At 40.0% G+C, this 24288-nt stretch overlaps 1 pseudogene; it reads left to right on the top strand.

Annotated features, from left to right (window-relative positions):
- Nucleotides 1–8611: 8611 nt before the first annotated feature.
- LOC101421816 (ferritin light chain-like) overlaps nucleotides 8612–24288 on the top strand; it is a 30590-nt pseudogene continuing 14913 nt past the window's right edge.

Raw genomic sequence — 24288 nt, 5'->3', positions numbered from 1 at the left:
CTTTACAACTGATCACTTTAACTGGAAAAGCCACACCCTACCAATCTAGGGGAAGCTTCAGGCCTTGACAGACCTTTTCCAGTCCATCATACAGACCCAGAAACCCACCTGGGCTGATTGTAAACAACTTATAATGACTTTATTGAACTTTGAAGAGAGAATGCGTGTCACGCAGGGAAGTCTAACCTGACTTAGAGAGCACCCACCTGAGGAACTTTGGACAGTAATCAATATGCCCACTTGCAGTTCCCAGAGGAGGACCCCCTGTGGGATCCAAATAGCACCATTGAGCTCAATGGAATAGAAAAGTTACATAGGGCCTTATTTGAAGGATTGAAGGTGTGGAGCCACAAGGCAGTGAATATGGCAAAGAACAATCAAATTCTATAGGCTCTGGATGAGAGTCCTAGTCAATTCTATGAGAGACTATGCAAAGCATTTCATGTATATATGCCCTTTAACCCAGACGCTCCTGAGAGCCAAACAATGGATAATGCAGCATTTGTTCCCAATCACAGACTGACATCTGAAGGAAGCTGCAGAAATTGGATGGGTTTCCTGGAATGAATATCTCTCAGCTCATGGAAGTAGCTACTAGGGACTATGTCAACCATGATGTAGAAACAAAAGAGAAGAAAATAGAAAAATGAAAAAAGAGGAAGATCTTCTGGCAGCAGCAATCATGGAAAAATCCCTTCCTGTGCCAAGGAAAATAACCTGGCAAGCCCTAACTTCATGGAGAGGGAAAGGCCCATGTCTATGGCAAAATCAGTGTGCCTACTGCAAAGAGAATGGGCATTGGAAGTGAGAGTGTCCCAGTTGGCCACTTGATCCAGCTTCTGCAGCCAAAACATTAGCCAGAAAAGCCTGTGGGGCATCACAACCCAAATGCTGGGTCTGAAAATGTTCAGAAAAAAACCTGTGGATCACATCATTGGGCTGGCAGGAATGGAGGACTCTGATAAAGATTATTAATCCAGACTGGGCTCCTACACTCTTGGTCCCATGGAGCCTATGGTCTAAGTCCAAATTGGGGGCCGACCATACATATGATTGTTGGCACTGAGGCTCAACATTCTGTAATGAACAAGGTAGTTGGGCATCTATCAAAAAGACAAGCTCTTGTAGAATTTGATACTAGGTTCAGTTATTTGCATATAGAAAGGTCAGGACTCAGGAATGATTTTGAGAAGTAAAAATGGTTTATTCACAGCTGGCCTGACTCAGGAGCTTTCTGTTTAAATCTCGAGTCCCGAACAAGACTTTCAAGCTCCTTTTATACAGAGAGGAAATGCCAAATGATCACTTTGTTTCAATTCTCAATAGGCTTGAATGAGAATATATCTTCCACATCCTAGGTTAGCTTTTAGCATGCTCTTCAAACATTCTAGATAAGCTTTTAGCTTATCTTGGATTGCATTTATCCTGAATATTCAAAGTCTTTAGAGTTTGCATTGAAAAACTGCTTCCTGGGACTGGAGTCATTGCTATGGTCACCAAGGACAGGACTGAAGCCTCCTATCATTCCACACCCATAAGTCACAGACAGCTTAGGATATCTCTTAAGAGACAAAGAACCTCCCACGCATAACCCACATCATTCCCTCCTTATGCCAAAGTTCAACTTGCTAAGATTTGGCATAATTATTTTTGGAGCTATGAGGTGGATGGCCATTTGTTGTTTTGACTGATTACTTTACTTATCAATCTTTAGTGTAGCATCCAGGACTGTTTTTAGAAGTTTACAAGTTTTCATTCTGGACAGCAGAATCTTGGGGTGGCGGCCCCCTGCAGTTGTTCTGGGGTCACCTATGCTCACGTGGATTTCCAATCAGGCTCCAGGTCCATCTATTAATTTTGTTTTACCCTTAAAGATTTTACACCCTTAATCTTAAAGGGGTGTTAAGGGGAGATGATCTCTTTTCTATATCTCCTTCCTGCTGGCCATGGGCTATAGTCATTGCCTAACAAGGTGTAAAACTCTTATTTTATTTTAAATGGAGAAACATGGATCTACCCTTTTGTATGAAGTTGGATGAAGTTTTTACAATGTTAATAAGATGTTCACTCTGAAAGAAATAACCTTAATTAAAAATTTGGAATACCTCTTTTTAAAAGAGGACATGGATTACAGAGGTAGACAAGGTTAGGTGCTTATAAAGATGCCAGTTCTTTTTAAAAGATGGTGGGAACAGTATATATAAATATATTTTCTCAGTTATTTATTTTTAGAGAGAAATTGCAATAGATATTTAGCTTTGTTTGAAGACACAATTCAATATGTTTAATGATTGGCACTCATGTGCTCTGTCAGATGCTCCTGGTGAATTGGCACACTTTGGCAGTTGGTTTCATTCAGGATTAGTACACCAAGTTGGAAATTTTCTTAATGTTTATGTGTGAGAGTGATAAGAACTACAGAATAAAGGGTTTTTGTTTTTTTTTTACATTTTGGTTTTAATTGTACAATTTCTGGTAATTTCGACTTGTTCAATAGGTGTCTCATTGTCAGCAAGCAAGCTTCATTTTTGCTACACAGTAAAGTACAGTAGTAGAATATAGTAAGCTGACTGAGCCTGGCTCAGACTGCCAATTTATTCTATAGACATGTTTACTAACTGTTTAGAAAATGAATCTACTAGGAATTTAACATGTCTAATATACGTTTGCACTCGATCCAAAATAGAAAATATAATCTTATAATTATTATGCATATATTTAGTACAGGACAAGAGTACAGCACTTAATATTAATTAATGTATTACACAATGCAAAGGATTTAGATTTGCAATTAATAGTTTTAAGTTTCAGGTTTATAATACTTTACATGTTATCTCTCCATGGGAGCAGGCCATAATGCCAACTGTCTTCAAGTTTTACTTACAATATCCTGGTATCATGGCTCCACTTAGCATGTTCTTCATAGTGAGCAAGTCACAGCATAGTTGATTCTAGAGAGAGTTTCCGGTATTTTACCAGCCTGGTGCATAGTGCTCTCTGGCACTATCGAACAGTGCCAGTCTGGAGGCGATATGCATTGTACACTTGGCTGTACCAAATCATCATTGGCTACTGCAGGAACTTGAAACTACAATGTAGTTTCCACCGACTTCAGGAGCATAACCACAGGCTGATATAGCAAATATTTCTAATTGAGTGGTTAGTGACCAGCCTAACCAATAACTCATATGGAGAGGCAACTTGTAATGAATTCAAGGCCTGGTTGGAATGCGCAAAAGTGTTTGACAATGTGAAAGTTTATTCCTTCTTTTTATACATATATTTTAAACAATTTGATGCAACACATATTATCAAATGACTGTTTACTTATACTTTACCATGAAGATTAAAGTAGGTACTTTAGTAATAGAAGGAAAAGTTATTTTTCATTGTTAAAATGAAAACAGAAGATTCCCAATAGAATCAAGATAACTTTTTATTACCATTTACTTAAATATGCACCTTGTGGTGGCCTTCAAACAGGTTTTATTATCACAAAGTCATTTTTTTGTAACAAATGCCAATCTCAGTTTTTAGTTAACATTGACTTCTAGAACTAGAACTATTTAAACGTTTTCAGTTTGGAAGATGTTTTACAAACTCTTTATAATTGACTATAACCACATTGACTAGCCACCTCATGTTTAAATAAACTTATTAAATTACAATTACCAACCAAAGAAATTTATTTATTTAAGAGAGCATATCTACAATCTTTTTTCATTAGCCTAATTTCACCAATGTGAACATGCAATTTCCATTACTTTAAAGATTTTGTACATATAACGTTAATTTAGTTTATAAGTTAACTATGGGAGATTACAATCAAGATACATAAAATTGAAACTATTATAGTTTATGCAAGGAATGTTCTCTTTTTCACTTACAGGAATCTAAAATCTTCTTTTCTTTGTTTAGGTTATGAAAATGAATATTTTTTAAAAGCATACTGACTACCAGGTTTTAAAACACATTATACAATTACTTAATTTGTTTAATCATATTCCCAGAAAGATCTCTCCATAGTTTGATGGACCTTTCTTTAATTGTTGAAATTGGTAACAGAGCCACTAATTACCTTTTTTTTGTTGGAAGGAAATATTCTTCTGGAAGAAACTAAGGGTCACCCGATTGTGGAGAAGAAAAAGATTTATTTTCAATCTTGCAAGAAGTGGCACACAACCAGAAAACATGGTTGGTGCCCCGAACAAAGGAAAATGACACAGTTTATACCTCTAAGCCTAGCAGGCAAGCAATTTCTGTTTCTCTACAGATTGGATACTTCAGAAGATACAGCCTATCCGAGAAGATCTAACTTTACCATGCAAAATTTTGTGATTTATCTGCTTTCTCTATCATTTTCCAACCATTTTTGTTTTTATCTACTCCCCTTTTTCAAATAAGGAATGGAATTTTGTGCTGAATTGGTATTGACTTAGCTCTTTCGTGGGTATGTTTTTATTGACTATAGGAATGCCTTAAGCTGGTTTCCTTTGTTGCTGTTTAACCCGGGAGTGGGAGACTGAGGCAGTAGGCTGCTGTGATACATTAATCAATATTTTCTTCCTTTATGTGAAAACTAAACTAAATTTTGTTTTGTATATTTTATGGCTGACAAAAGGTTTAAACTGGGAAATTACAGGGCAAACTGATTCTTAATTCCCTAGCCTAGTAGATAGGTTTAATCTGCCACACCTAGTCTTGCCTTCAAAGCTCTTGCAAAGAGGAGGCCCTTTCCTAATAGTTTCTATAATCAGATTTCTATATGACTTTTTATATCTGCTTAGTCTAATATGGGCATCATCATATTTATTCACATATATAACTGCATATTTAACCTCAACAATTTGAGAAAATAGGAAGACATGAATAGTTTGACAAAAAAAACAAATCTTTATTTATTTAAAACTTCCATTTTTCACAAAATAAGTGTGATTGCAAAACATTTCAGACTCCTGAAACTTTTCTTAATTTGCACTGTGACTGTACAGTTTTACACTATGAACATGCTGTTTTAGACAAGAGCTTTGTTTTTTAACTAATGTCTTGTAACCCAAATGTTCCCAATGCTCTGACACAATTTTCTTTTGTTTCAGAACTTTTTATTTTACCTTGACTTTAGCAGAATATTGATAAGCAACAAGACTAATTCTATGTATATTCACTGAGGCTATTGGAAGCCTCAGGGAGACAAACTGGTTTCTCTCATGAATTACCACTCCTAGGAACACTGACAGTCAAGGCAGGAGACTCCCTTTTTTCCCCCAGCCCTTGGAAATAATAAAATTACTGTGGTCCTTTAAACCCAAGAGCTAACAATTCCACCAGGCAGCAATCCAGTCCACACTTAGATTCATTAGAGAAATCAGGGTTACTAATCCAAGTAGGACAGGAGCTGTTATGAAACAACCACAGGCAAAGGCAAGGGGTGAGGCTAGGCTTGAAGCAACCATAAACAAAGGTAAGGTTAGTTTAGAATTTACACTTAAATAATAGTTTCAGGGTAAATTTACCCAGCTATAATTTCAGTTACTATCTTTCTGCTGTTTTATAATATAAAGACATTTATAAATAATCTGAACTCAGTTAGTTTTTATTACTTTTTTTATCCTGTTGATTTTATAACACTTCTAAACATTTTTCATTTGACTTATAACATATTAAATGAACTTAGCTATTACTTTAATTTTTCTTTTAAGGTAAAAGAACAAATCCCTTGTAATTGTTTTGAAATAAAAAGCTACTTTTCAGGATTTGATTTTTAGAAAGCAGGTTTGAACATTATTTTGCTTTAACAGAGTTAAGTCTCATTTTTTTCAAACACTGAGGAAATGATGAAGTTAAAGCATAAGATGCTAATTTGATAAAACAGTCTTTTTTGTATGCTGATTACTCAGGAAACTTTTACCTATACAAACAAATGACTTGAGAGACTTTGAGAAAGAACAAAATTTTAACTTTGATACATACTACTTGATACTAAAGGTTTTAAAACTTTACAGATAGACCTATCAAATATTCCTCAACTTTAATCATAAAAATTTCTTTTCCATGCACCTTCTACACTTTCAGTATTCATTCAGGTTTTGTCCTACACTCTACTCTTTCTCAGTAATCAATCATTTTAACTTAGGACAAAATCATCTCCTCTTTCCTTAACAATAAAAACACATTCCATATATCTTACATACTAAGTTACCAGGCAAACTTCTTACAATATGTAATTGCCATTAACACTAAAAAAGCTTGTTAAAATAATTAACTTGTCTTCAATTTAAATACTTAGTATCATGCCATACTAGAAACTCTTTTTTAGAAGCAAGTTGGCAGGGAATGCTGGCTGCCCACAAGTTTTCCTGTTATAAAATTACTTTTTATTATTATTATCATTTCTGTTTTTATTAATAATGACTTTTTTGGAATCGGCCATTTAAATACCTTAATTTAAACAATGTTTTATTAAACTTTTTATAATTATTTATAACCATATAGGCTATATGAATTTAAGACAGATTTTACTTTCACAGAACACATTTCTTTACATAAAGTTACCACAATACCTTCTACAACTTTTCACATGCATTTCAGTTTCAAAAGTTTATGAAAATTATCCATCCTACTTTAGGAAAAAACACACCATTTAGAAAAAACTTACTAAATATCAGCCAGCATTCTCACAAACTTTTAACCTTCTTTAATATTCATTTAAGTTTTATGCCCTTCATTTTATCCTGTGAAGAAAAATAAACTATTCATTTCTATCTAGGCAAGAACATTTTATGAGAAGACTTATAGTAATTCTGTTAATCAAAACTTACAAGTTTTATCATTGTAGATATCTTATTAACATTTAAACTTACGTATTCATATAAGCGCTTATTTAATTTTTTGCCATTAAAATAGAGCTCTTTTTAAAAATATATTTATTTATTTATTAAATTGTTTCAAGTTAGCCTCCTTTCTTTAGATGAGTTTACAGTTCTAAAACATTCCAAATTATTTCTACTGTCTTACAGAGAGAGAGATTTTGGCCTTGACATTCTTGGGAGGGTATTTTACTGCATTTACTTTGATTCTGCTTTTCACCCCCTTCACTTCCCCCCATCCAGTCAGTCGGGTGCACAACAATCAAATTGGAATGCAGCTTATGAGTAGAAGGTGTGGATTCACTGGAAAGGGGCAAGGTGCTCCCCACTTTCGAGCTTTCTGCCAAAATGGGCAGACAGAATTTACTCAAATTCAGCACCCCTCCCAGGGACCCAGCCACCTTGACTGCAGCAGCCCCAACAAACTCGGGTGCATGGCATGGACAAAGATGGCCTCCAAACCCTGGCAAAAGGGTGGATGAGAGACAAGGCAGCAGAGCATGCGCAAACATCCAGACTCTGCAAACATCCAGACTCTGCAGTTTTGCTCTAAAAATAAATAAAAATATTTATTTATTAACCCCCTTGCCAATGAGGGCTGCAGCTTAATTAAATTCTACTTTACATAACCACTCAACTCCAACACTAGCATTGAGCTGACACAGACAGAAGCTTAATGGTTATTAATCTGACTCACAATTTTATATATATATATATTTTTTCCAGCATGGCTGCCCCCCAGAGCCATCACAAACATTAGAGAGAACACTTAACATTAACATTCGGTATGAAGTGAATTCATTCACAATTCAGCACCATAACAAACGATTCCAGCTGACCTCTTTCACTGTTTAACTTTACACCCAGACCAAGCTTCTTCAGAAAAGCCAATCCATTTTCCTGCAACCACGTTTTTTAAAAAAATCCAGACCAATATCCAGGATGTTAGGACTCAAACATATAAACAGCCCGTCCTATTATAATCAAGCCTCCACTCCTTCAGTGGATGTAAGACCAGTACCAGGTTCTAAAATGCAATTAGACAAACCCAAAACAACAGGGCTTTTTCACAGTTTTTCTCCTTTTTCCAGACCTAGAGAGAATGGCTTCCCCCCAATTTTGGGGGGTACTAGGGTTCTCTTGGGAGGTGATCAGCCTCCCCTTCCTAGCAGTTATGGCTAGGGCTTTCCAGACTGTGCTCACACGAGGAGTCTTACCTTCCATGTTCAGAGTTCTTTTTGGTTCCCAAAATCTTTCTCTTCAAACCTTCCATTGCCCTCGATTTTTGTCATGAAGATTCTGTTGGAGCCCACATATTTCTGGATTAAATTTAATCCAGGGCGCCCAGATTTGGGGTTCACCCAAGTCCTCCTAGCTTCCTTGGGGAATTGGAAGGGCACCTATCAAGACTGCGCTGGTGGAACCCATGCTCTTTTACAGCATCTACAGCAAAAAGGCTTTCGGGTGTCTAAGAGAAAAGCCCAAAATATGCCTACCTCAGGTCAAATATCTAGGTTATAAAATAATGCAGGGGTACCGTGATTTGGGGCTTGAAAGAAAGTAAGCACTCTGTTCAACAGTGTGTGAATGGAACAGACCTGGGGACTCTCCCCACACCTTCTCTGCATCAACCACCTTGCAACTTCTCCAGTTACAAACTCCAGGATCAACTTCTTGGCCATCCCCTGCTGCTGGGATCAGCTAACACCACTTTTTTGTAGTGATCTCCTCATTGTCAATCAACCATGAACTCCGAGACCCCTCAGAATTATTCTGCCAATGTGGAGGTCTCTGTAAACCGCCTGGTCAACCTACAGCTGCAGGCCTCCTACACCTACCTCTCTCTGGTGAGCTTTCCTGGGAGTTCCCCAGCTCATGTTTCCCCCATCTGGGCGCCCCTTCAGCCATCTGCTCATGCACTTGCCTTCTTTGTACTGCCAGTTCATCAGATGGAGGAGTGCGCCCATCTGACCTTGCCATGACTCGTGCTGACCATTGTCTCCTCCATCTTTTCCTACAGGGCTACTATTTTGACTGCAACGATGTGGCCCTTAAGTGCGTGGAATATTTCTTCTGTGAGTTGGTGAAGGAGAAGCACCATATCGCTTGATTCTGGCATTTTCGGCACTGCACGTGCTCCTGGGGCATTGAGTTCAGTTTTATGTGGGTTGTTCATGGTGGCTGAAGTGGAGGTGCTCTTCCAAGACATGGCATCCAGACAGCTCCATGCTCTCTGGGGCGGGGTAGTTGTGGGAGACTGGGGATCATGCAAGGAGGCACTTGGAAGGGATCACAGAGGCGCTTGGGGGCTACATCCCTTCTGCACTCTTTCCCACCTGGGACTGCTGGGAAATGGGTGAAGAAAGCATTAAACCTGTTTCTTTCTAATGTACAGAAGCCTTCCAAAGAAGAGTTGGGTAATACCCTGGACATCATGGAAGCTGCCCTTGTCCTGGAGAAGTCCGTGAACCAGGCCCTTTTGGATCTGCATGCCCTGGGATCTGCCAACACAGACCCCCATGTAAGAATCCCCCTAATCCATGGCTACTGAAACTCAGACCTTCCTTGGGATGAACGCTCCACCCTAAGCCTTAACTCCCTTTGATTGTCCAGGGAAATTCCTTGCCGTGCCTCGCTTCCCACATCTGCCACATTGGGACATATTGTCTCATGTCTTAATGGAATGTTTCATTTCTCTTCTATTCCTTAGCTCTGTGATTTCCTGGAGATTCATTACCTAGATGAGGAGGTGAAACTGGTAAAAAATGATAGGCGACCACCTGACCAACCTCTGCAGGCTGGTCTGGGCGAGTATCTCTTTGAAAGGCTCACCCTCAAGCATGACTAGGAGCCTGAGCCTCTGGAGCCCAGAGGTCATGGGGGAGGGCTTTATTCCCCCAGCATCCAGCCTACTGCCTGAACCCCTCCAGCCAGGAGGCATCTTTCTAAATGCCATTTTGTAGCCCTCTAACAAGACCTGAACCAAGTGTAAACAATAAAGCTTTTTGCAGCAGGTGGGGATGGTGTGTGTGTCTTGTGTGGGGAATTTATAAGGTTTGAACCCTTTCCTGTGGGTGGTGTGCTACAGCCAGTTCTTCCCTAGCTATTTATTAATCCAGGGAGTGTTGAACTAAGTGAGTAGCAGGAAGGAGGCTGAGTGTTTTACAGTGTAACAGTAACTAGAAAGGGGTCCTGTTTAATGAGTAGTAATGGGGCCAGGCCTCTGCCAAGCTCTGAGATATTGTTTCTGGTTCAACCTTGGGAGGTAGGTAGTTCTTTCCAGATTATATAGGCACACTGAAGTTACTATGTAAATTAACTATTGTAAGCAAGCACACAAGAATAGCTATGAGGGCAGCTTTCCCCCACCTCACCCGGGCTTGTAAGAGATCAGGCTAGTCTTGAACATTAGGGTCATCCCAATGTAAAGTACATCCTCAGTAGCAAGAACTATTGATCTGAGCAGCTGGGAGCTTATGATGTACAAGAAGTGCTGAGCTGGGGTTTGGGGTCTTAGTTGAGAAAGGAGGGGTGAAAGTAGGGTTCATGTTCTCTAAAAGAGAACTGAAGAAGCTTGCAGAATCTTGGGGCAAACAAGAAACTGCTGTGTCAGCTCTGACCTCCATGCCTTTGGTTTTTGGTAGAAGAGGAGTTGGGAAGTGGCTGTTAGGTATTGTATACTCAGCAGCATGCCTTCTTGCTCTCTGTGCATATGATCTAGATGTGGGGGCTCCTGTGTCTGTCACTAGCATGATGACACAGGACCTAAGTCTTCTCACTCAGAGCCTTCTGTTCTCTTCATTGGTGAGGATGTGCTCAGAAATGCACATGTGGCCTAGTAAGCCTAGAACTATAAGGGAAAAAAGTTTTTGTGTTTTTTCCTGGAAATAGAGCCATCTCAATGGAGCTCTGAAAAGATTTGTTAAGCCAGTGCACCATATCTTTCTGCCATAAAAGAAACGGCCTATATCTGTGCTGTAGCACCAGGTGGCTAAATGACTACTCTGTGGAGCCTCCTTCATCACACAGCTCCTTCCTGCTAAAGAGAGCTTAAGCCATGTGTTTGTCACTTGCAAGTTCCAAGCAGGCATAAGAGGCCTTCCTTCCTTGAAATAACACTGGAATTCCAAATAGCAATTCAAATCTCTCCAGGACAGCAGGATGAAATGAGACACTGGGAACCCATGGGTGAGCAAGAGGGGAAGGGTTGGAGGATCTGAAACCAAGAGGAGGTAGGGGCCAGTATATAGGTCTGCCAATCCCCCATGTTGGACGACACATGGGATCCTGAAATAGAGATGGATTTTTTTTCATTTCTGGACACACACTTCAATCACACCCATTTTGCCCTCCCACCCACCACCCCTCACTGCAAACCAAGCAGTGCACCAACACACGTGAGGGGGGACCTCCCTGACACCAGAGCTTGGAGATGGAAGAACCTTGAAGTAAATGAGGGGGTCTAGAATCCAGTGGGCTGAACTCTGAATGGGAAGTGGATGGGAGGCAACACAGTTAAGGTTCTAGCCTCAGCAGCCAGGACTAGAATGCAAATGGTTTCCTGGTGGACTGAGCTGTCAGTGGGGGAAGAGCCAGTTCCATCCTCACCAGGGGGGTTTCCCTGGAAGACAAGGGGTCTGGATGGAGTCACCAGAGTCTGGAGTAACGGGAGATTGTTCAGACTCAGGGAATGATTAGGGTCTTGTCCAGAAAAGGCAAGAAAGTGGTCCTGAGCATTCTCTAGAAGGAATGAGGGGTCAAGTGGTTCTGCCACTCCTTGCTTTGTCAAAGTGGGGGTGTGTGGCAATGGGACCTCGGTGGGTACTGGACCTAATAGAGGGGTAGAGGCTGGGAGGAGGAATCCCCCACCAAAGCTGAGCACACAGGTGAGGCTGGAGCCAAGAACACCTGAGGGCCATTTGCTGGAGCCTGTGTGCTGGGGTGAAAAAGAGAACCACTGCACCCAGGTATCCTAAGTCCCTGAAAATATCCCATCTCTGGATGTAGTGTTCCAGTAGTAGAGACATTACAGGGAAGCCAGTGCTTGGTGGCTCCCAGGCCAGGCAAGGGCATGGCATGCTCTGCAGTGTAGTGAATTTGCAAGCCACAAAAAGCTCTAGAAGTCCAGCCTGGAAGGCACCTGGCAGGGTTTCCTGAAACCTCTGGCACTGCAGGGCAAATGGCAGATTCCTGGCTTCCGGGACCCCAGCCAGACCTGGGGGAGCTCCAGGGCACACATTATACATTCTGGAACCAGATGAAGCCACGATGTTGTGGATTCTGGAGGGTGGGGAGTTGCGCACCTTGCTGGAGGTGCTGGAGTGTATGGCAGTGCAGTTGGGTCATGAACCCAACAGAGGGTTGAGGTGCAGTGGACTTCAGGACCACCGCCGTGGGCACCCGCCCTTCAAGGGGGGATTGTGGGGCAAGGGCCTTAGTTGCACTCCTCACCCAGGGAGCTGGCGGGGATGAGGGGCACACTGGGGCTGCTGAGTGAGCTGGAGGGTGCCATGTTCACCGAGCTGTGCTTGCTCCTGCCGCTGGAAGAGGGATGAAGGCATGGCACGGCCACTCCAGGGTATGGATTTGTGCCAGTACTTGGCAGTCTCTTCACCCTCGTCATAGCACTCGCCATCATTTGGCAGCCTGTCCTGGGGCTCCTCCTCGTCCTCACTCTGGTGTGGGCTCGAGTGTCACGACAGCGAGGGCAAAGGCGGCACCGAGGCCAGGCACTGTTAGCGGTAGCCCTGGGCCTGCGAATGAGGCATGGGCACACAGGGCAGTGTGGGCCGTGGGCACCTGATGGCCCAGCCACAGTGTCCCACCTCTTTTGGGGTCCACGGGACCCCCTCCCACCCACAACCCCCAGCACCCAGTGCTCCAGAGCCCGCCTCCATTCACAGCATCCACCTCGTGAGCCTCGTAGGTAAAGTGGTCGAGAAGGGACTTGGCCAGCGCCATGGAGCACAGGGATATGTAGTACTGAGGGGAAGGCAGGGGAGGAGGCATTGGGGGCGCTGTGCTGGGTGCCACCCCCAGCCACTGGCCACACACCCTATGCAGATGAGCAAACCTGAACAAGATTTTTGAGTCCCTTTTATACAGAAAGGAAAAGCCAAATGGTTCTTTTCTTTCAGTTCTCAATAGGCTTGAATTAGCATATAACTTCCACATCTTAGGTAAGCTTTTAGCATGGACTTCAAACATTCTAGATCAGCTTTTAGCCCATTTGCTTTCCATTTCTCCTGAATACTTAAAGTTTATAGACTTTGCATTGTTAAACTAATTCCTGGGACAGGAGCCGTTGCCATGGTTAACAATGGCAGGACTGCAGCCTCTTACCATCCCATGCCCACAAGTCACAGACAGCTTAAGTTATTTCTTAAGAGATATAGAGCCTCCCACCCATAGCCCACATCATTCACCCCTTATGCCAAAGTTTATTTTGCTAAGCTTTGGCATAATTATTGTTTGAGCTATGAGGTGGATGGCTGTTTGTTGTTTTGATTGATTATTTTACCTATCAATTTTCGGTGTAGCATTCAGGAGCCTATTTCCAGAAGTTTAGAAGTTTTCACTCCGGACAGTAGAATTTTGGGGCAGGGGCCCCCCTGCTGTAATCTCGGGGCTACTGGTGCCTACATAGATTGTCAGGCAGTCTCTAGATACTTCTATTAATTTTGTTTTACCTTCAAAAGAGTTTACACCTTTCATCTTAAAGCGGAGCTGAAGGGAGATGATCTCTTTTCTGTAAGTGCTTCCTGCTGGCCATGGGCTGTAGTTATTGCCTAACAAGGTGTAAAACTCTATTTTAACTGGAGGAAGATGGATCTGGCCTTCTGTATGAAGTTGGATGAAGTTTTCATATGGTTAATAAGATGTTCACTCTGAAAGAAAAAAGCTCTATTTAAAATTTGGAATACCCGTTTTTAAAAGAGGACATTGGATTACAGAGGTAGACAAAGTTTGGTGCTTATAAAGATGGCACTCCTTTGTAAAATCTGGTGGGAACAGTGTATATATATATATAATTTCTCAGTTATTTATTTTTAGAGAGAAATTGCAATAGATACTTAGCTTTGTTTGAAGACACATTTCAAGCTGTTTAATGATTGGCACTCATGCTTTGTCAGATGCTCCTGATTAACTGGCACCCTTTGGGCACTTGGTTTCATTCAGGATAAGTATACAAAGTTGGAAATTTTCTTAGTATTTAGCTGTGGGAGTGTCAGAACTACAGAATAAAGTTTTTTACATTTTTCTTTTAATTGTACAATTTCTGGTAATTTTGACTTGCTCAAAAGTGGCTCATTATAAGTAAGCATGCCTCATTTTTGCTACACAGTAGAGTACACAAGAATATACTAATTTGACTGAGCCTGGTAGAAACTGCCACTTTATTCTATAGACATGTTTATTGACTGTTTAGAAAATGAATTTACTAGAAATTTAACATGTCTAATATACTTTTGTACTTGATCCACAATAGTAAAGGTAATGTTATAATTATTAGGCATATATTTAGTACAGGATAAAAGTATAGCACTTAGTATTTGTTAATGTATTACTTAATGCAACGGATTCAGATTTGCAATTAATAGCTTTACTTTTCAGGTTTGTCATACTTTACATGTTATCCCTCCATTGGAGCAGGCCATAATGCCAATTGTGTTTAAGTTTTACTTACAGTATTTGGTATCATGGCTCCACTTAGCATGTTCTTCACAGTGAGCAAGTCACAGCATGTTGATTTTAGAGAGAGTTTCCAGCATTCTGCTAGCCTGGCCCATAGTGCTCTCTGTCACTATGGAACAGTCTTGAGGTGATATCCATTCGACACTTGGCTGTTCCAAGTCATCATTGGCTGCTTCAGGAGCTTGAAACTGCAATGTAGTTTCCATCAACTTCAGGAGCAGAACAAGAGGCTGATATAGAAAATATTTCTAATTGAGGGGTCAGTGAACATCCTAGCCAATAACTCACATGGAGAGGCAACCTGCAGTGTATTCAAGGCCTGCTTTGAATGCACAAAAGAGTTTGACAATGTTAAAGTTTATTCCTTGTTTTTTCTATATTTTAAACAATTTAATGCAACACATCATTTATCAAATAACTGTTTACTTACATAACTTTAACATGAAGACAATAGTAGGTATTTTACTTTAGTAAGAGAGGGAAAAACTATTTTTCATTGTTAAAATGAAAACAGAAGATTCCCAATAAAATCAAGATAATTTTTATTATCACTTACTTAAATATGCACCTTGTGATGTCCTTCAGGCAGGTTTTCTTACCACAAAGTTATTTTTTGCAACCAATATCAATCCAAGTTCTTAGTTAACATTTACTTTTAGAACTAGAAATATTTTAACGTTTTTAGTTTGGAAGTTGTTATACAAACTTTTTATAATTGACTATAACCACATTGACTAGTTCCTTAACATTTAGTTAAACTTATTAAATTATAATTACAAACTAAAGAAATTTACTTTATTTCTTTAAAAGAGCATATTTACAACCTTTTTTCTTTAGCTTAATTTTATTAATGTGAACTTAAATTTTTATTATTCTAAAGATTTTGTACATATAATGTTAATTTAGTTTATAAGTTAACTATGGGAGATTACACTCAAGCTAAATAAAATTGAAACCATTATAGTTTATGCAAGGAATGTTTTCTTCTCTTCCTTACAGGAAGGTAAAAATTTCTTTTCATTCTTTAAGTTATGAAAATGAATAATTTTTAAAAGCATACTGACTCCCAGGTTTTAAAACACATTACACAATTACTTAACTTGCTTAATCATAATCCAGGAAAGATCTCTCCATAGTTTTGATGGACTTTTCTTTACTTACAGAAATTTGTTAACAGAGTCATTAATTACCTTTATTTTTGTGGGAAAGAAATCTTCTTCTGGAAGAAACTAAGGCTCACCCGATTGTGGAGAAGAAAGAATTTATTTTCAATCTTGCAAGAATGGGCAAACAGAAAATATGACTGGCGCCCCAAACAAAGGAAAATGATACAATTTATACCCCTAAACCTAGCACACAAGCTCTTCTTCTGTTTCTCTATAGATTGGATACTTCAAAGCTTACAGCCTATCCAAGAAGGTATAACTTTCCTGTGCAAAAGATTGTAATTTAATCATTTCTTTTATCACATTTCAACCATTTTAGATTTTACCTGGTTCCCTTTGTCAAATAAGGAATGGAATTTACTGCTGCATTGGTTTTGACTTAGCTCTTTCTTGGGCATCCTTTTATTGCCTATAGGACTGGCTTAAGCTGGCTTCCTCTGTTGCTGTTTAACCCAGGATTGGAGACTGAGGCAGCAGGCTGCCAGGTTACATTAATCAATATTTCCTTCTTTTATGTGAAAACTAAATTAATCCTTTTTTTTTTTAACAATTTGTAGCTGACAAATGGTTTAAATTGGGAAAATGCAGGGCAAACTGGTTCTTAATTCCTTAGCCTAGTAGATAGGTTTAATCTGCCACACCTGGTCTTCCCTTCAAAGCTCTTGCAAAGAGGAGGCCCTTTCTCAATAATTCTTATAATCAGATTTCTATATGACCTTTTCATCTTGCTTAGTTTAATTTGAGCTCAAAAAATATTTATTTACATATATAATTGCACATTTAATTTTCAAAAATTTGATTAGAGCTCTTTTAAGAATTTTCTTTGTTAATTTGATACTATTATCTTGATATATGAAGACATACACTGAGCAAATGGGCAGACACAAACAGACACAGAAACACAACTCATTGATGTTACTTATAATTTGCATTATTTTATAAACTGTTTAGCTTAATTTGGGTTTCAGAAATATATATTACTTTATAACTGCATATTTAACCTCAACAATTTGAGGAAATAGGCAGACATAAATAGTTTGACACAAAAACATAACTTTAGTTACTTTAAACTTCTAATTTTTATGAAACAAGTGTGACTGCAAAACATTTCAAAGACTCCTGAAACTTTTCTTAATTTGCACTGTGACTGTGGTGTTTTACACTATGGCCATGCAGTTTTACATAAGAATTTTATTTCTTAACTAATGGCTTGTAATGAAAATGTTCCCAATGTTTTAACACAATTCTGTTTTGTTTCAGAACTTTATATTTTACCTTGAATTTAGCAGAATTTTGGATAAGCAACAAGATTAATTCTTGAAGCCTCAGGGAGGCAGACTGGTTTCTTTTAAGAATTGCCACTCTTAGGAACACTGACTGTTAAAGCAGGAGACTTCCTTTATTCTCCCCCAGTCCTTGGACATAATAAAACTCGAGTGGACATTTAACCTTATGGGCTAAGATTTCGATCAGGCAACAATTTATTTAGTTTACACTTGAATTCATAAGAGAAAGGGTTACTAATGATACAGCCTGTGCATAAATACAAAATTGTTTCCAAGTGTCCCTAGTCCCAAAAATTCCAAATAAGTAATATAGGCCCTACAGTCTTTGAATGTTCAGAAAGGATATAAGACTGTGAAATCAAGGTTGCATCCAGATGGAATGTGGAAGATATGCTAAATCCAAGCTGTGGAAGATATGCTAAATCCAAGCTGGCTTGGAATGTGGGGAATATGCAACTCACCTGGGGAAATAAACTATCTGATACTCAGATCAAACACTGCAGAAACTAACCAAAGGTCTGTTTGCATACCATCACCCTCTGACTCCCTAATTTTATCCTCTGTATAAAAGGGACCAAAAAATGCTATTCAGGGCTTGGTTTTTATTAGGACAAGAGTCTGCCAAGTCTGGCCGGTTGATATAAACCAACTTCCTTCTCAGAGTTCTCGTGTCCTGGCCTTCAATACCTCACACACCCGACATCTCTACAACATTTTGGGGACTCTCCAGGGATAGTGCTGAGAAGGTCAGAGGCAGCAACTGTTGCTTGCCCCTCCCAGACATCTCCAAGAAGGCTGGGAAGGCCTGGGAAAAACCCAGCCCTGAATGCCCCTGGACACCCCATTTGAGTCCAGAAAGAGGTTGCAGTCTTCACTGGAGCCCTCCTGGACAAACTGGAGGCGCCAGGAAGTTTGAGAGACCCTGAAAATGAAGCAAGGAGCTCCGCACGTCGGACTGGTGAGACACCCAGAGGCATAGTGCAGGAAAAGCCTAATTCTAAAATTAGGAGGGAGCCTGATCAATTCTCAAAGGGGAGGCCCTAGTACTCCTGAGAATAGAGGAGGAAGCCATTTCCTCTCCGGGTCCAAGGAAAGGAAGGAGGGGTGGTTGTTTACATGTGCTTGTGCCAACTGAGTGAGATGCAGAAAATCACTTCTGCAGGGCAAGTGTGGACTCCTGATCCGCGGTTCCATGGCGACCTCATATGATCATGGGCAGTCTGTGGGGTCCCTGCAAAGGGACCCTCTTCCGTATCCAGGGCTTATACAAATCTGCTAGGGTTAAGAGGCATTGAAAGCTCCCATGAGGGATGCGGCCAGAGACAGACGAACCATAAGGCTTGAGTGACTGTTGTGCACCATTATCACAGGGTGGAAATAGGAAATACAAACAGTAAAACCCTGTAAGGTGGTATGGCTGAAAAACTTCCCTTGTGCATTCCATGAAGATGTGTATGGCATAAGGTTTTAGCCAGGAAAGCTTAGGATGCTTTGTGAATTAGAATGGCCAACTTTCAGTGTGGGCTGGCCCCAGGAGGCACTTTGGATCCCCGGGTCATCCATAAAGCCCATAAAGCGATAACTTGGTATCCAGGGCATCAAGCCCAATTCCCATATATTGATGCTTGGTTAATGCTGTGAGCCAAAACCCACTGTGGTTAGGGAAGTACGTGACTAAGGAATCTAGAATTTGCTAAATACAGAAACTGAGAAGTGCCGTCCCAGGGACCAGAACAAAGTATCACCATGCAAAGGGTCCAGAGAAAGTACGCCCCAAATCCAGTGCTGATCTGCCCATTTTAGAAGGGCCATATGAAAATGAATTTCCACCGACTTATGCAATGACCCCTGCCCCAGCAGTACTAAGGAATGAAAATGAGCTAGTTTCCCTAAGCAGTGCCCTGATGTCTTCATCCTTGCAGGAAGTGTTTGCCCACACCACCCCCGCTGCTGGTTTTGTCACCATCAGAGAGAGCACCTATAACATCCCCACAGTTGCCTTTATAACAGTGTGCTTCTGAGAGCACTATGACGTCCTAACAGCAGCTTTTACCATCTCTGCACCGGTCTTTGGCAACTTCTGCAAGGAAAAATGCAGACCGGCTGCTTTTACAGCTGGTTGCCCCTGGCAATGCCTCTACAGCACTGCCCTTCAGTCAGGAAGGAGACACTGGGCACAGGAAGTCCTGGGCACAGAGGGAGCAGAGAGAAGGGCTGCCTTCCAGCTACCTCTCTGTGAAGTCCAGACCCCAATCTTTTACGAGGCAGATGGCCAGGTTCAGGGGGGAGACTGGACATTCATCTATCCACCCTTTATGGCAATGGATCTCTTTAACTGGAAAAGCCACACCCCACCATTCTCAGAGAAGCCTCAGGCCATGACAGACCTTATCCAGTCCATCATACAGACCCACAAAACCACCGGGCTGATTGTAAATAACTTATAATGACTTTATTGAACTTTGAAGAGAGAATGCATGTCATGCAGGGAGTTTTAACCTGGCTTAGAGAGCACGCACTGGAGGGAACTTCAGACAGCGATCAATATGCCCACTTGCAGTTCCCAGAGGAGGACTCCCTGTGGGATCCAAATAGTGCCATCAGGCTCAAGTGACTAGAAACATTCCATAGGGCCTTAGTTGAAGGTTCAAGGTGGGCAGCCACAAGGCAGTGAATATGGCAAAGAGCAGTCAAATTCTACAGGCTCTGGATGAGAGTCCTGCTCAATTCAATGAGACTGTCTGAAGCATTTCGTATATACACGCCCTTTAACCCAGACGCTCCTGAGAGCCAAACAATGGTCAATGCAGCATTTGTTGCCCAATCACAGACTGACATCCAAAGAAAGCTGCAGAAATTGGATGGGTTTGCTGGAATGAATATATCTCTCAGCTCATGGAAGTAGCTACTAAGGTCTATGTCAACTGTGATGTAGAAACAAAAAGGGAAGAAAACAGAAAAATAAAAAAGAAAGGCACATCTTCTGGCAGCGGCAATTGTGGAAAAATCCATTCCTGTGCCAAGGAAAGTAACCTGGTAAGCCCAGCCCCAAGGAGAGAGAAAGGCCCACGTCTAGGGTGAAATCAGTGTGCATACTGCAAAGAAGATGGGCATTGGAAGCGAAAGCATCCCAGCTGGCCACTTGACCCTGCCTCTGCAGCCAAAACATTAGCCAGAAAAGCCAGTGGGGCATCACAACCCAAACACTGAGTCCAAAAATGTTCAGAAAACAAACCTGTAGATCAGATCATTGGGCTGGCAGGAATGGAGGACTCTGATAGAGATTATTTGGACAGACGGGGCTCCTATTCTCTTGGCCCCATGGAGCCTATGTTCAGAGTCCAAATTGGGGGCTGCACTATACATATGATGGTTGGAAGTGGGGCTCAACATTCTGTAATGACCAAGCCAGTTGGGCCTCTATCAAAAAGACAAGCTGTTGTAGAATTTGATGCTAGGTTCAATTATTTGTGTATAGAAAGGCCAGGACTCAGGAATGATTTTGAGAAAGAAAAATGGTTTATTGAGGGCTGGCCAGACTTGGGAGCTTTCTGTTTCAATCCTGAGGCCTGAACAAGAGTTTCAAGCTCCTTTTATACAGAGAGGAAAGGCCAAATGGTCCCTTTGTTTCAGTTCTCAATAGGCTTGAATTAGCATATATCTTCCACATCCTAGGTTAGCTTTTAGCTTGCACTTAAAACATTCAAGATAAGCTTTTATCTTATCTTGGTTTGCATTTCCCCTGAATATTCAAAGTCTATAGTGTGTGCATTGATAAACTGTTTCCTGAGACTGGAGATGTTGCCATGGTCACCAAGGGCAAGACTGCAGCCTCTTATCCCACACCCACAAGTCACAGACAGCTTAGGTTATCTCTTAAGAGACAAAGAGTCTCACACTCCTAGGTCACATCATTCCTCCCTTATGCCAAAGTTTAACTTGCTAAACTTTGGCATAATTATTGTTGGAGATATGAGGTGGATGGCTATTTGTTGTTTTGATTGATTACTTTCCTTATCAATCTTTAGTGTAGCATCCAGGACTGTTTTTAGAAGTTTGGAAGTTTTCACTGTGGACAGCAGAATCTTGGGGCCGGGGTGCCCTGCAGTTATTTGGGGCCATGGACACTCATGTGGTTTTTCAGTCAGGCTCCAGACACATCTATTAATTTTGTTTTACCCTTAACGAGTTTACACCTTTAATCTTAAAGGGGTGCTGAGGGGAGATAACCTCTTTTCTGTAACTGCTTCCTGCTGACCATGGCCTGTAGTCATTACCTAAGAAGGTGTAAAACTCTTATTTCAGTTTAAGTGGAGGAAGATGGATCTGGCATTTTGTACGAAGTATGATGACGTTTCTATGTACTTAATAAGATGTTCACTCTGAAAGAAACACTTAATTAAAAATTTGGAATACCCATTTTAAAATGAGAAGTACACAAGGTTAGGTGCTTATAAAGATGGAACTCCTTTTTAAAGCTGGTTGGAACAGTATATATGTATACTTTTTCAAAGTTATTTATTTTTAGAGAGAAATTGCAATAGATACTTAGCATTGTTTGAAGACACATTTCAGACTGTTTAACGATTGACAATCATGTGCTCTTCCAGATGCTCCTGGTGAACTGGCACCCTTTGGGCAATTGGTTTCATTCAGGATTAGTACACCAAGTTGGTAATTTTCTTAGCTTTTAGCTGTGGGAGTGATCAGAACTACAGAATAAAGGTTTTTTTTTTTCACTTTTTGGTTTTAATTGTACAATTACTGGTAATTTTGACTTGTTCAATAGGTGGCTCATTATTAGCAAGCAAGCCTCACTTTTACTACACAGTAGAGTAGAGAAAAATACAGTAAGTTGACTGAGCCTGGCTGAGACTGTCACTTTATTCTACAGACATACTTATTCACTGTTTAGAAAATGAATTTACTAGGAGTTTAACATGTCTAATATACTTTTGCCCTTGATCCAAAATAGAAAAGATATTGTTATAATTATTAGTTAAATAGTTAGTACAGAATAAGAATATAGCACTTAAGATTAATTAATGTACTACTTAATGCAAATGATTTAGAGTTGCAATTCATAGTTTTAAGTTTCAGTTTTGTAATAGTTTACATGTTAACTCTCCATGGGAGCAGGCCATAATGCCAACTGTGTTTAAATTTTATTTACAATATCCTGGTACCATGGCTCTACTTAGCATGTTCTTCACAGTGAGCAAGTCACAGCATCGTTGATTGTAGAGTGAGTATCCAGTATTTTACAAGCCTGGTGGATAGTGCTCTCTGGCACTATGGAACAGTGCCAGTCTGGAGGCGATATCCATTGTACACTTGGCTGTACTGAGTCAACATTGGCTGCTGCAAGATCTTGAAACAGCAACTTCGTTTCCATAGACTTCAGGAGCAGAAGCATAGGCTGAGATAGCAAATATTTATAATTGAGGTGTTAGTGACCAGCCCAGCCAATAACTCACATGGAGAGGCAACTTGTACTGTATTCAACACCTGGTTGGAATGCACACAAGTGTTTGACAATGTTAAAGTTTATTCCTTGTTTTTATAAATATATTTCAAACAATTTAATGCAACACATATTACCAAATGACTCTTTACTTACATAACTTTACCATGGAGATTACAGTAGGTACTTTAGTAATAGAGGGAAAAATATTTTTCATTGTTAAAATGAAAACAGAAGATTCCCAATAGAATCAAGATAACTTTTTATTACCCTTTACTTAAATATGCACCTTGCAGTGACCTTTAGACAGGATTTATTATCACAAAGTCATATGGCAAATATGGTCTTGTTTATCTTTTCAAGTGCTTTCTTACTTTCTATTTCATTTAGTTCTTCTCTTATCTTTGTTATTTCCTTCCTTCTTCTTCCTGTTGGATTACTTTGTTGTTTTTTTTCCTAATTCCTCCAAATGTGCAGTTAGTTCTTCAAATTTTGCTCTTTCTTCTGTTTTGATTTATGAATTTAAGGCTCTAAATTTCCCTCTCACTGCTGCTTTTGCTGCGTCCCATAAATTTTGGTATGTTGTGTTATCATTATCATTTGTTTCAAGGTAGTCATTGATTTCTTTTGAGATTTCCTCTTTGACCCACTGTTTTTCTAAGAGTGTGCTGTTTAATTTCCATATCTTGGTGTGAAATCTGGGCCTCTGGCCCTTGCAGATTTCCAGCTTCACTCCACTGTGGTCAGAGATATTATTTTGTATGATTTCGATCTTTCTGAATTCATTAAGTCTTTCTTTGTGGCCTAGCATATGGTCTATCTTGGAGAATGACCCATGCACACTTGAGAAAAATGTATATACTGCTATGTTTGGGTGTAATGTTCTGTATATGTCTATTAGATCCAGCTCCTCTAATATACTGTTCAAATATTTTGTTTCTTTAGTGATTCTCTTTTGAGATGTTCTGTCCAGAGTTGATAGTGGTGTATTAAAATCCCCCACTATAATTGTAGAGGCATCTATTCTTTCACGTAGTTTTTCCAGCATTTCCCTCATGTATTTAGAGGCGCCCTTGTTAGGAGCTTAAATATTTATGATTGTTCGTCTTTCTTGACAGATTGTCCCTTTCACTAATATGTAGTATCCTTCTTTGTCTCTCACAATTGTTTCACATTTAAAGTCTATTTTGTCTGATATTAATATAGCTCCTCCTGCCTTTTTTTGGTTATTGTTTGCTTGTAAGATTGTTTTCCAACCATTCACTTTCAGCCTCCATGAATCCCTGGTTCTAAGATGTGTCACTTGTAGACAGCATATACATGGGTCATATTTCCTTATCCAATGTCCCAGTCTGAATCTTTTGATAGGTGAGTTTAATCCATTGACATTCAGTGTTATTACTTTCAAGGAATTATTTATGTTAGCCATATTTTTATTGGACTTGTGTTTGTCATATTTTGTTTGTTTGTTTTTTCTTCCATTTTTTCTTTTTTGTTGCTCTTACACTCTCCTCCACCTCTGCCTGTCCTGTTTTTTCCTTTCTTCCTGCAGAACTCCCTTTAGAATTTCTTGAAGGGGAGGTTTCTTGTTGGCATACTCTTTCAGTTTCTGTTTATCTGTGAATATTTTCAACTCTCCCTCATTTTTGAATAGTAGTTTAGCTGGATAGAGTATTCTTGGTTGGAAATTTTTTCTTTTAGTACCTTGACTATAACATTCCACTGAGGGTACAGGAGGATGAATATAAAACACGTAATATTACACCAAAAACATATAGGGGATGACAGACTAATAATGTAAACCATAAGGC

Source organism: Dasypus novemcinctus, unplaced genomic scaffold (assembly GCF_030445035.2).
Source record: "Dasypus novemcinctus isolate mDasNov1 unplaced genomic scaffold, mDasNov1.1.hap2 scaffold_106, whole genome shotgun sequence".
NCBI lineage: Eukaryota > Metazoa > Chordata > Mammalia > Cingulata > Dasypodidae > Dasypus > Dasypus novemcinctus.
The sequence above is the reverse complement of the archived record's forward strand: the minus strand, read 5'-3'. Positions and strand labels throughout refer to the sequence as shown.